Here is a 14,526-nt window from a genome sequence, read left to right as displayed (position 1 = left end):
ACACGCACACGCACACACACACACACACACTCAGAGGCCACAGGAAGGTAAAGAAAGAGAGTGCATTTTACCATCAGGAAGATCCATAGAGCATTAAGTAGATGTTCAAGTCCTGGCTCCTCTCTCTAGGAGCTGTACACTTTAGTGGAGCACTGAGGAGCTCTGTCTTCTTGACTGTGAGCTGAGGCTGTGGGCATCTGCTCTGTGAGCAGGTACAAGGCCAATGAGGTACATACCTGTGGAGAGATTACTATGATACTGTGCATACTCAGTGATGACACTGTTGGCTTAAAAGTATCAACTCCTTGGGAGTTTGCCTGCCTGCAAAATTCCCAGAGCAGGGCTGGTAAGGTAGGTGGCTCCGCAGGTAAAGGTGTCAGCTGCCACGCCTGACAACCTGAATTCAAACCTGGGAACCCACTATGAGGAAGTAGAGAACCAATTCTTGCAAGCCATCATGCATGGAAGGAATATGTGTGCCCACCCCGCTACGGATAAATAAATGATTGGTTCAAAATCAAACATAAAATCCCCGAAGAACACTTTCTGGTACAAGGAAGCTTGATTCATCATGGTACTTAAGAGTTACTTTTCTTCATAAGTTTCTTGCAAACTAGAGAAGATGGGGTGTGGGGTGTGTGGTGTGGGGTGTGTGGTGTAAGGTGGATTCTATTTTATTGTTACCCAGAGAAAGGGCACAGAGGAGAGTTAGATCTTGAGCTGTTCTCCAACCAAGTGCCAAGACCTGACTCTCATCCCTCCAGCAACCCAGGGAGGGAGGGGGCATAACTGTTTATGGAAGTCAAGGAAATAAACTTAGATATGGTGAAATGTGGGTTCCAGGTCATACAGGACTTTGGGAGTCCGGTTCTCTGATTGCTCCCCCTCCCATTTCCTTCCTTTTTTTCAAATAGTATACTGCCTACAGCTTCTGATGGTGGCAAAAGGGTGGGGTCTCTTAACTCCAACTGGGAGCCCCATGGGATGGGGGATCTCATTATCTTTTTGATTAATTTCAAGGTATTTGTTAAGCATCTATTTTGTGTGAAACCAAGTGCTATGGGCAATATATAAGCTTCTGTCTTTGAGGCTCTGATTTTTTTTTTTTTTTAATTAGAAAGAAGGAAATTATTTGAGACTGTGAGAAGGGTACTTTCTTGTGTCCCCTGTTTATACAATGAGAGCATGCGATGATGGCATCAGAATCAGTATACACTTCTTCTCCCTTATGGCCTGTTGTCAGCCCTGAAAGTCTCATCTTTGGTTTCCCTGGACTTTGATGGTGACTCATGTCCTTTAATTCCAGCATTCAGGAGACAGAAGCAGGTGGATCTCTTGAGTTCAATGCTAGCCTCGTCTACAGAGCAAGTTCCAGGACATCCAGGGCTACATAGAGAAACCCTGTCTCAAAAACAAAACAAAACAAAACAAAACAAAACAAAACAAACAACAACAACATCAAAAAACAAAAACCAAACCAAAAACAAAACACCAAACTAAACCAATCAAACAACAAACAAAAGCAAAACCCCAAAACAACAACAACAAAAATCAAGGAATCTTTAGTCACGTTAGACTGGTACATCAAGAACTTTGCTTCCTAACAGCCAGGGCCAAGTGAGCGGGAGGAAGTAGCTTACACTACATGACATTAAGAACATGTCATATCTGCACATCTAGTTGGTTCTCATAAGTCCTGATGAGTTAATTTGGCTGTAGCCAGTTTATGAATTCCCCACCTTCATGAGTGGAAACCTAATCTTCAGTACGATGGTGTCAGGAGGTGGCATCTTTGGGAGGTGACTTGGTTATGAGGGTCAAGTGCTTGTGAATGGGATTAGTGCGCTTATAAAAGAGACTCTGGTCACTAACTGTCATCTGATGCCATGCCAGAAACTGGGTTTCTGTGAATCAGGAAGCTGTCCTCACTGAACAACTTGTCTTGGCCTGGAGCTGTGAGAGAGAAATTTCTGGTGTGTGTAAGCCTTACAGTCTGTGGTGTCCTCTCTTAGCAGGGCAGATAGTTTCAGATGGTCTACTTCCAAGTCTAATCTACAGTCAGGAAACCAGGAATGGGGAAGTTGCCAGTCTACTTCTCTAGGGACACCAAGGTCTTGGGGAAGCCCAACGGCAGGCTAGACCCCAGGGAGAACCTGATAATATATAAACTCATGGGCATGAGGTTGGAGGGTACCCTGTCCTGTTCCTGAAAAAGGAAGGAAATTCCAGCATCCTTAGGGCTGGGCCTGATACACTCCCTTTGGATCAGTCTGTGGCCACTAAGACAGGACTAGCTCTGAGTTTCTGAGGGCCAAGTGCACATTTCTTGGACCCACAGAACATTCTTAGAACTTCTGGTAAGCTAATGGCCTTGAGGCAATGGAGTGATTTATTATGCCGGTGGGGGTGGGGTGGGAAGATATAGTCTGTTTTCACTTTCTCCACATTTGTTGATCCTCTATCCCTTCTCTTCTTTCGGATCCTCTGGCATTTCCATTCCTTCTTTCCTTCTCTTCCACCTTCACACCTGGTCTTCCTTTTTAGGATTTTCTTCCTTGTCTTTTCATGGATTTCAAGAATAGCCTTATGTAGCATGAACATAAATGCCTATATGTAGATCTATGCATTTGCTGTGAGATAACTATATAGCTTGTATGTGCATTTATTATTATAATGTGTGTTATCACATATACTTTATGTCTGTATACGAATGTACACAAGCATAAATATACATAGATAGTCATATATCTTATAATACAGTTTTAGGCAACCATGCACTGCTTACGTGACAGTGGGTGTATAAAATTATATCTCCGGGCGACATCATTGCCATCTTAGTTTGTGAAGGTATACTCGGTGATGTTCACATGGGGCAGAACTGCCTAGTGACAAGGCATTTCTTTGAACATATCTTCACCACAAACACCAAGTCTGTATATAAAAATGAGGATAGTTACACTTGTAATTGTGTCCTGCTAAAAACAGCACATCCAGAAAGCCAGGCATAGAAGTCTGGTAAGGTCCCCAGTGGGGAACTCAAGTGGTCAGAAAATGAGCTTGGGAATTAGAGCCGGCCAGAGGCACAGACTTGCAGTGTTAGAGACCACTTGGCCTAGAATGTTCTTTCTGGTATCAACTTGCCATGTAATGCTGAGGACAAAACATACCCCGCCCCCCAGCCCCCAACATCTGACAATACCTATATGCTTTAGCAAACTGCTGGTAATGAATGTTTGCCCCAACCCAAGATTTTATCCTAAATTGTTGTGTGAAGTCAGGCTTTTCAGGCTTGAGAAAGTCCCCAGCACCCACAGACTGCCGCTGTGATCATTCCCCAAGTCTACCTTTCCCAAAGGGGTTTCCCACCAGGAGATTCGGATTCGACCAGCAAGGGGCCAGGCAGGGGTCCCTTGGTAAGACTTGCTTCTTTCTGGGGACTGTCTCCTGAAGATTTAGTGTGATATTTTTTCTCACCCTCAGGAATCTGGCCACACTCCAGGGCCGCCTATCATGAGCCGTCTTGTTTGCTTGCAATTTGCAGAGTCGCAAGGGGTAAAGGACTGGCTTTGACTATTCAATCTCTCCTGTGGGGGCTGGGGGGGCTGCTTTAGGCGGGAGGTGTGGACTTTTCTCTTTTTGAGGATCCAGGGCATTCACATACTCCATTCAGGGGAAGTGTGTATGCCTGTGCATGCGACATGCACACACGTGCGCATGCATGAATAAAGAAGTATTACTTTTTGGTAGGGATGACTGCTTAGTGCCAGCACCATCTTCTAGATGACCTCTGGGTTCATAGTAATCATTCTGCTTGGAGGTGTGATTCTCCCCACTGAGGTTCAGAAGGAAAAAAAAAATCTAACAGCATCTGGGTCTGTGGCCTCCAGGGCACAGGTAGGACTACAAAAGTAAGTAGTTTTCTTGGGGTGGGGGACAACAAGACACACTTCTGGGGCAGAGTTCTGAGACTTCTTTTTTCTTGCCACCCTACCTGAGCAGGGGACTCTGGGGAGCCATGACCAGAGTGGCTGACACCAGAACATATTATTTAGTGTCCTGGACTTTGAGGATTTGCTATCTAGGGAGACAGTCATTCCAGATGGGTTTCCCACTCCCCAGAACTAAGAGCTGTAAATATAGTTGAGTCCCTACAGATTTACCTTCTCAGTGGTTTCAGACTTGGCTCCTTGTCCCAGGAACCCTGCACAGCAGCCACCAAAGAAGATCCAGGAGAAGAAGGGGATAAAACAACGTGGACTTTCAGAGTCTGAAGAGGCTCAGCTCAAGCATTGTTCTGTCACCTTCTAACTGCAGGACTTCAGGCAAGCCATGGCACCTTTGAGCCCCCGTCTGCCTGCCTGTCAAGTGGAGTGAAAGCCCTGTACTTATGAAAGCAAATCATAATAAAATGAGAGGGATGATATTGCATAAAACCTGGTTTAGTGCAGGTGTTAAACAGATGTCAGGGGACAGAAGTGTCCTCTGAAGACCACTGGACAAAGAGAGGTCGCTCTGTCCTCTGCTCCAGCTATTCAGAGACACCTGAAGGGGAAGCACACATCCCAAGCACTGATCCTCATTTGGAAAGAAAAGCAAAGATGGAAGGGAAAGGGAAGGCCCAGATGCTCTGGGTCTACAGAGTCTTTGCTATCGTCAGAGCGATGTCCAGAGCCCGTCTCATCAGCTGTGGGGGTGGGAAGAACTCTCTGGGCTGGAGACTCCCTGCCTGGCTGTCTGGAGTTGAGGGGCAGAGCCTGCTGGGGTTCCAGAGCCAAAGAAACAAAAACCTTCCAACTTCACAAGAGTGGAGAGACACTTCTCGTGTTTGTTTTTAATCAAGCTCTCCATGCTGACCCCTGGGCTCCATTCAACAATTTAAATAGTTTCACTAGCAAATAAACGCTTGGCCAAATATTTGCCCTTACGTGCTTTCCATAGTAAATACCAGCTATATTGCTCATCTCCTTATATCACCCGACTGGGCCACCCCTGGCTGCTTGGAGGCTGAGTGGCCTTTTAAAAGAAGGGTGGGAACTCCTTCCTGACCTCCCACCATGACAGCCAGAGCAAAAGCCTTCCTCCCTAGTGACAAGTGAATCCCCCAACCCTGCAAGGGAAGACTAACACAAGGTTCTGGGTCTTAGAAATATATTCCTGTCCTCTGCTCTCAGCTCTGCACTGGACTTCTCTACACTCAACAGCCTCTGTGCAGTTACCAGGGTGCTTTGGAGGAAAGGCCAGAATTCACAGCTATCTCCCATCTCAGTGGATTTTAGGGGGTCGTCTCCTATCCCAGTGGACATTAGGGGGATGTCTCCTATCCCAGTGGACTTTGGGAGATGTCTTTTATCCCAGTGGACTTTAGGGAAGGGCTGGAGATTGGGAGAGGCAGAGAATGAGAGGGTAAAAGAATGCTTCAGCTTTTACCAGTACAAGTGGGGCCTTGGGATCTTAATATACAACACAAGGAATTCTACACACCTTTCCACATGTACACACATCAGTGGTACCTCTTCTTACACAGCAAGCATGGCAGTGGTTATCATCCTTTGGCTGCAAACACTAGATCGTAACAGGTTACCTTAAGATGTAAAAAGAAGATCCATTGAAAGACCAAAAGGTAGCTTATACCTTCTGGCTTCCTGTCTTGCTATGTGATCCTTCCCCTGCTTTTCCCTCTCCTGTTTCTTATTTCTGCCTCAAGGCTTGAACCAGAAACTAAATCAATGTAGTTACCCAGTCTTGAACTTCTAGTCTTTAAAATCTCAACAAACCAATTTTATACACTAAGTTAAAACACAACAGTGTATATTCATAAGCGAAAAGGCCAGTAACTTAGGTTTGAAAAGGATGAAACCAGGCTAAGGTGTTGGGAGGTAGCAGTAGCGGGGGTCTGTTCAGTGGTCTCCATCATGTGAGGCTGAGGGAAAAATACTATCTTAACTACTTTAATCTCGGATATTCTGCTCCTGAATTGAATTCTGACTGGGAGAATTAGCCTTTACAGAATGAATTCAATTACCTTGGTCAGTGTGTTTTGACTATATTCCTACTCTCCCTGCCCCCATTGACACTGTGAGGCAAGGGACATTGATGGACAGTTTTGGGGAGCTTGATACTGTTGTCTCTCTACTACTCCCTGGCACACATAGAAAGTCTATGAAATGTTGGAAAGATAACATTCTGTCTATATAACAGTGGTTCTCAACCCGGGGGTCATGCCCTCTTTGAGGGAGGTTGAATCACCCTCTCACAGAGGTCACCCAAGACCATTGGAAACCACAGATATTTACATTACAATTCACAATAGTAGCAAGATTGCAGTATAAAGCAGCGACAATAATAATTTTATGGTTGGGGGTCACTACCACATGAGAAACTGTATTGAATGGTGTCAACATTAGGAGGGTGAACCTCTGGGCTATAAGCGACTGCCATGTCTTCCTCAACCACCAGGGCCAAGTGACTCAGTCACTCACTTAGCTGCGTCCTTTTTTGGCAACCATGGGGAGGATCAACTGTCAACTGTTTCCAAGGAGAATGTGGACATGTAACCAGGATGCTACCAAGGAAGTAAGTGGAACAGATGCTATATGCCTCACCCCAACATCTCTGCTCCCCTCCCCCTCTTCTTTACCTTAGCCCAGCTGCAATATACTGATTCCCAATTCCTTTCTTTCTAAAGGGCTAGCAGAGGAATGTATTTATATCTCTGTTCACATGCTTAAATCTCTGTTTCTGAGGCCAAGGGCATTTGAGTCCAGGCTCACCGGTATTTCCACTGGCAGCTAGACCAGTGTTTTGTACATCCAAGTCACTCTTGAAAGTAGACCATAAACTTAACCAAAACCTATGCCAGATAGGCCAAGCACTTACCCTCAAACCTGCCCTGGTTTGTGTGGGACCTCCTTCATAAGTGAGGATGCTTTCACAGGACAGTTTTGATAGAAGTTTCTCTTCAAATAGTAACTAGGTCAAAGTATCTGAAAATTCAAAGACATTGGTCTTGCTTGTTGAAGGCTGACATCTGGAATCTCTTGGGGAATCTTGATCCATTCTGCTCACTTCTGCTGTATTCTTAGTCTGGCTGAACTGTCATATCAAGCACTTCTACTAACCTATAAACCCTGAGAAGTAAAGGCAGAAGTGTTTGGAGATGACCATGCACATCGACAGAGGAATGGGCTGATGTGTAAGACATTTTGATGGAGTCTCAGGAAAGTTCAGGAAGGAAAAGGCTTCTGGTTCAGCTAGTCTATGCTAGGTGATTTCCCTTGCATTATTTCCCTGATTTTTTTTTCTGCAAGCCTTTGAGGTAATTACATTTTTACATGATTTACACGGACACTGGGCTTATTCATAATGACTGGTTATGAGCAAGTCTGGAGCTCAAGATCAGGGTTTCTACCTCTGCTCCAGAAATACCCCACTTTTTACTAGCCCTTTCATTATTATTCATCTTTTGTGTGTGTGTGTGTGTGTGTGCGCGTGCGCGCGCGTGTGTGTTAATTTGGTTGAGCTCGAGCTTGTATTAATACATGTCATGATACAATAATATAATACATAATACATGATATATAATACAATACACGAGGTGACATGTAAAGTCACCTCATGAGGGCACAGGTAGCTGATCGAATGTGGCTGATCTTTCTCTAACGCTTGCACACACAATGCATGTAAGCATGGTAAGTATGTTATTGAAGTTCTCTGCCAGTTGCTGGAAGGGCATTGAAGGCAAACACACCTGGATGGACAGTCAGCTGAACCATATGACAGCTGTGTAATCTGGAAGAGTCACTTGATCTTTTGTCTCAGTTCATCTGTGCAGTGGAGCAAACCACACCTTCTTGAGTGGCCATGCGCTAGGCAAGCACAGATACATTTTGTCCAATTTGTTACCTGCCTGCCATCTTTATACCTCTTTTTCTTTACTAGAAGGATTCCTTTGATGTTCAGATGACAGTGAGCCCTGCTGTGTTACAGTCCCTAATGATTAAGCATGGTTTCGTAAGCCAGCTCTAGGAAGTCCCTGGGTGAATGTTCTAGAACAAGGTTTTTTAAAAGTGTGGTAACAGTTGACATCAGTACTCCGTCTTCCCTTTTCTTCACCATTTAGATGAATGCCAGAAGGCAGAAGCTCGTTCTAGTGACTGTGAGTTCAAGATGTACATGCTAGAAATAGAACAAGATGAGAGACCTTGGTTCCTGCTGTATTTTGGGTTCTGAAGGTCCCTAAAAGGCTCATGTGTTGAAGGCTTAAGTACCCAGCATGGCAAGAGTTGGTAGACCCATTAAGGCAGGACCTGATGAGAGGTCCTTAGATCATTGTTGGTGTGCTTCCAAGGGGATTGTAAGACACCAGCCTTTCCCTTTTGCCTTCCTTGCCAGGAGTGAGCCTTCAGCTATGTATCCCAATGTGCTTCCCCACCTCAGGCCTAGTAACTCCAAAACAAAAAAGTTCAAATAACTCCTTTCTCTTAACTTAGTGATCTTAGGCATTTTGTTATAGTGTCAGAAACAGACGAATAGAAATTATTTGTTTAAAAATATTCATAATGTCACAATGTAACTCAACTCATGACTCTCTCTCTAGGTGAAAAAGGTCATCCTCTCTCTTACTTTCTCAGGGGTGGCCATTCACTGGGCAATGGAAGGGGGTTAGAAGTGACATGTGATCTACTTGGGAAGAAGTCTGGTGTCATTCCATGCCATAGGAGAAAGAGCAGCTTTTATTGGGCCGAGCCAGTATTTATTGGTGACTATGGTATTGCTATACCCAGGATCACGAAAACACCCATCTTCAGGTTTCCTTGTTACTCTTGAATGTGTCTCTTCAGAGATAACTTGTTTATCGGTCTTGAACATTTTCTACATATCAGCACCGGGATGAGGGTAAGGCAAACAAAACATCGTGAATGCAAGATTTCAAGAACCTGAACCTCCCAGTCTCAGGCTCATGGAGTTCAGAGCTGACTCGTCCATGAACCTGTGACTGAGAGACTCTCTGGACACCTGGCTTTGTCTCACCACAGATCTGGACCTACTACTCTCTCTCTCTCTCTCTGTGTGTGTGTGTTTGTAAGATTATTTTTCAAACTTCTGGTTGCTTATAACTAACTATGACTTAAAAAAAACCCTCAACAATAAGCCTGAACCATTTGTGTCAACTCCTGCAAATTAACCTCAGACATCAATCTCCCAATCCCGCCCATGTGTGTAGATATATATGTGGAAGCCAGAGGCCAATGCTGAGTGTCTTTCTTCATCCCCATTCATCTCTCTCCATCTTATTTTTTGAAGCATGGTCTCTCACTGAACCTGGAGCTAACTGATTCAGCTAGGCTGACTGGCCAGTGAACTCTAAGGATCCTCCTGTGTCTGCCTCCCTAGCCCTGGAATTATAAGTGCTTGCTGCTGAACCTATCTTTTTAAATGGTTGCTAGGGATGGAACGGGAGGAAATAATCTAGGATACAAGTAATTACAATTTGAGGAGAGAGTACTGGAAGTGGCGGCATTGGTAAAGGAGTGTGTTACGGTTTTTTTTTTTTTTTTTTTTTTTCAAACCGTAATCAGTGTGCCTTTCAAAAGTTCTGCCCCGGTTCCTCCTCCCACCAGTAACGTGGAGGGATAAAATAGTAGATAATTTTACACTAGAATGAGCTGCAGGATTTCTTTAAATAGCCAGCTTTCTCGGTACTTATGATCTTCCCAAATTAGATTCACATGCTGCTTTACAGCAGGCCGTTGCTGCACAAATGCAAACAGTCTGGCTGCAGCACGTGGGCTGCCTTGGGTCAGCTCTTTCCCTGTTGTGTGGTGCAGCTGGGTGGGGCTTGCACTGGCTTTTCCCCCAAGCCTGAAGGGAGCTTGTGTTGGACTTGGCCATCTGTATCGGCTTCTACTGTGGGTCAATATCTCTTAATTGCTCCGTGTTCCCTCCAGAGACTGGAGCAGGATCATGAGAGTTTCAGGACACTAGGAGCAACAGCTTCCTGGGCCAGTTCTTTTGTGGCTTTAGATCATGGAACCCAGGGCCCAGCACATGCTAGATAAATGCTCTACCACCAAGTTGGATGCTCAACCTTCAGTTTGGATGCTTTTGAAGGAGGCCACTTGATGGGGATAGTGTTAGGTTAGCAGGCAAGCAGGCCGGGGGGGGGGGGGATGTCTTGAGCTTCTCCTCCCTCTATGTCTTCCTTGTCAATACTGGTCAGATATCAATTCCTATTCAACTATCTTACATATCGTGGGCTGGTGAGCTCTGGCTCCCCTGTTAAACTTGCCTGTAGGCTCCTTTGATCACCATGCTGATATGTCTGCCAATTGTCTTAGATGCTCTGACCTGATGGATAGCTGTAGAAGTATGACCTCCCCAGCCTGAAATCATTCTTGTCAAGCCTTTTGTGGACCAAGTGTGCTGACTGTCTGTCTCCACACTGTTTGAAATGTCTTTTTAAGTTTACTCTCTCTTCTTTCCCTATCTTAGTTTGTCACATCTTGCCTGGACTAGTACAATAGCCACCAGCTGGTTCTGATATGTACACATACGTATGGCAGACTCCAGAAAACCTCCCTTTATCTTATTGCCTGTGAAGGGAACAGCGTGCTCTCCAAGTCCATAGCTATGTCTGGCAGCCACCTTGTCTACTCTCATTTATCCATGTGCTTCAAGATACTCAGTGCTCCCGTTGCTACAGTCTGTGGACTTTACTGAATATGTCACTTAGCTCCCCCTAACCTGCTCCCTTGGTCCTTGCCACTCTCCAGGCCAAGGGTCTGTCACTTGCAGCAATACATACTCAGACATCCTCATTAACACGAATTTCTTTCTTTCTTTTTTGTTCCTAGTATCCATTCAGGGAAGGTCTCCATTGTGATATTAGTGTAGTGTTAGTTTCTAATGCAAGTCTCTTTTCTCTTCTACCCTAATGATTTGAGAATATGGGGAGCAGGGAGCTTGTGTTACTCACCTCAGCATCAACAGTGCCTGGTCCTTAAGGGCACTAGAGACATGTTTGTTGACTGACAAAACATCAATACTCGTGAAATCCTTTTGTTGTTGTCGTTATTGTAATCAACAGTTCCTCTCAATTCTCTCTATAGTTTTGTGTCACAGTGCACAATTACACTCACTCTTTGTGGATATAGTAATTAAGGGCACAGAGACGTTAAATCACCTGCCCTGCCCAGGGGCTCAGAGATTGCCAAGCTGTTGAGCCCTGGTTATGAGGTAGCCTGGTGGATCCCAAGTGCTAACTCCTGTGTTAATAACGCACAGATGGGTGGTGATGGAAAGAAAGAATGAACATAGCCAGAGAGTCTACAAACTGAGGCTAGGAAGGTAAATGCTGCATGACCTTAGGAAACTCATCAACGGAGTTTATAAAAGAAAAACACAAAGATTCCAGGAGACCTGGCAGGGACAGAGACTATGGGGGGATCGGCAGGCCAGAGTTCAGGGAGAGTTTAAAGCGAGTGGAAAATCAGACTGTCTCGGGAATCACCGGGAATACTTGAAGAAGCTGTAGGTCACAGTTAAACAAATAAGGCTTGCCCCTAGTGTGAAAACGTTGTCAGCTTTAACATTTATGGCATGCCTACTGTATACCTGGGGCTATGCTAAAGAGATGCACACAAGCTGGTGAATGAAAGCTGTCTCCTTCTTCCAAACTCATGATTCACTGAGTTTTTACTGTGCATCTATCAAATGCCAAGTTCTTAAAACTAGAAGCCAAGAGAAGTGGATAGAACTTTAGGGGTTCCCAGCATCACAGGAGGACAGATGAGTGACTAATTCTAACAGTGTGCACTTAGTATTATCAGACAGACACCGTATTAGGAGAACCAACAGGACTTAACTCTGTCTAGAAATGGGAGGAAGGTTCCAAACAGCAATTACTGACTTATTAGTTTGTTTTTCTTGCATGTATATGTGTGGGTGATGCATGTGTATACACACATACACACACATATGGGTGTTTACATGTCTGTGAGCATATGCGTGTATGTGGGTGAGTACATGTATGCATGTGCTTGTGTGTGTCAAGGTCAGAAACTGATTTCAAGTATCTTCCTCTACCACTTTTTACCACATGTACAGAGTTTCTCTCTGAACTTGGGGTCTGCTAGCCAGCTTACTCTGGGGTCCCTGTCCCTGTGTCCCGAGTCCTGGGATTACAGATAGTCTGACCTGGTGCTCATGTTTGTGTTATCTCCCCTGCCCCTTTCCTCAGAAGATCCTTTAGTGCTCCACTGAGCTCCAGAAGGCCATGTGGTACCAAGGCTGTCTTCAGTGTGGAGATGATGTAGCAGTGACTTACTTCTGCAAAATATTTTAAACATACTTAGTGTGTGTGTGCCTGGAGATATTCTAGTTTTTATCCTTCCCCCAGTTAACTTTTACTTTTTATTTTTAATTAGGTGTGTGTATCTGCATGTGGGTATGTATACTTGAGCATAGGGTCCCACCGAGGCCAGAGGTGTCAGATCCCCTGGAGGTGGAACCACTTGAGGTGGGTGCCGGGAACTGAACTCGGGTCCTCTGGAAGAGCAGGAAGCACTCATAACTGTTGAGTTACCTCTCTGGCTCTCACTGTTACATTTTCTAACAAAGTTTCCAGAAATTATTACCATCATGCTTGCCTAGCTAATTTTCCAATATCTCATGGAATAATGTTAGGAATTTTAAATTTAACCCAGTTTGATAGCACAAGCTTATAATCCCCTACCCCTCAATTTGAAATTGGTAAGGCAGGAGGGTGGCAAGTTCAAGGCCTGTCTGGATAATTTAGTGATACCATACCTCAAAAAAAAAAAAAAAAAAAAGTAAGAAGGGGGTTTGGCATGTAACCCCGTGGCAGAGCTTGCCTAACATGTGCTGAGTCCTAGATTCCATCCTTACTCCTCCCCATTTTAAAGGGAGAGCTTTAACTGTAAAGCTCGATATAGAAAAGGCTAGGAACCAGGAAGAGAGTATCATGGGTCTTGGGGCAAGTCAGGTAAGCTGTGTAGCCTGGTGTAAAGGAAGGTATGTGGGATTTGGAGCCAGAGACTGACTAACTGGTAGCCTGTTAGCCATGTTGTCCAGATAGCCTCTGTCTCCTCATCTATACAGTGATGCTCACAACTCAGACCCTGAAGGATGGGACCAGGAAGTCTCACAAAGTGCTTTGGGGAGCCACACAGCTCTGGAGCCTGGTGCTGTGTCCTGACCGAGTAGATAGAAAAGGTCATTAGGAGAGTCTGAGTTTCATCTGGGTGGGAAGTTTCACTTTGAGTTAGGAGCTCTTCCCTGCAGGCCATTCATCCTCCTCTCTTGAGGCTGGAGAGTTTAACAGCAGCATCCTCTGCATCCTCGGAGGGATGGCACAGCAACCGCCTTGTTTACTCTCTTTGTGCTGCCAAGAAATGGAATCTATAAACTAAACGTGGCAAGCGGAGAAACTAGAGCTCAGGGAGGTACTATGGATATGGGGTAGGGAGTGGGCTGCAGGTATAAACCCCAAATTGCCTCATGTTGACACATGGCATCGAGGCACGTGGGCTCAGAGAGATCCCAGCAAGATTTCCTCTTACCTATATGTGGGGCTTGGGGCATCCTTAGAGCTGGGGTTTTGCAGGTCTGTGGGAAGGGGAGGGTAGATGGAATGCTTGGCCTTGAGCTGATAAAGGGTCTTGTGTGTGTGTGTGTGTGTGTGTGTGAGAGAGAGAGAGAGAGAGAGAGAGAGAGAGAGAGAGAGAGAGAGAGAGAGAGAGGCTACACAACAGCTGCTATCCAAAACCTGGGGATTAAGGTGATGGGTCCTCCTGGGCCCCCAGAGCTGGACCCCGGCCAGGGTGCAGGGGGCCTAGGGCTCCTGGGAGTCCAGCTCCCAAGCCATTCTCGGAAAAGCATTTGCAGCAAGGCCACTCCAGGTGCCAGGCCAGACCATCAATCCCTCACTCTTTGGGGCAGCGAGTTTATAAAGGAGCAATTAAATAAGAGCTCTGTAAGTGCTTCTGGGAACTGCCCGAATGCATTTTCCAAACATAAATAACGGGGGGACCTCCACTCCGAGCACAGCACATGGCGCGCCTGGCAGCAGCCTGAGAAGAAGGGAGCCCTGTTGTGCTAACGAGTTGGGCTACGTGCCCCTGGTGTGCACGCGTGTTCTGGGTAGGTGGCAGGTCCATTTGTCTTCCCGTCCTGGGTGGTATGTTAGTCTGCCTGGACAGGTTGTGGTCAGGAGCCAGTAGCTGCAGCTCCCACTCCACTAGGAAGGCAGGGTGTCATTTCAGAGACAGTGACACTGGTGCTGAAATGACAGCCCTGTGAGCTTCCTTTTGTCCATGAGCATCTGCTAGGTTCCACCTGCCCAGAGACTGACGCTCATCAAGAGGCTTAGAAGCTTGCTTGAGGTGAAAGAGACTGTCCGATGGAGGACTCCCAGTGAAGACTTCTTGGCACCTCACATTTATTGAGCCCTTACTGTAAGCCAGGTTCTAATTTAAGAGTTTTTGCATGGATAAGCTACGGGATGTG

The sequence above is a fragment of the Arvicanthis niloticus genome, chromosome 6 (assembly GCF_011762505.2).
Source record: "Arvicanthis niloticus isolate mArvNil1 chromosome 6, mArvNil1.pat.X, whole genome shotgun sequence".
NCBI lineage: Eukaryota > Metazoa > Chordata > Mammalia > Rodentia > Muridae > Arvicanthis > Arvicanthis niloticus.
The sequence above is the reverse complement of the archived record's forward strand: the minus strand, read 5'-3'. Positions refer to the sequence as shown.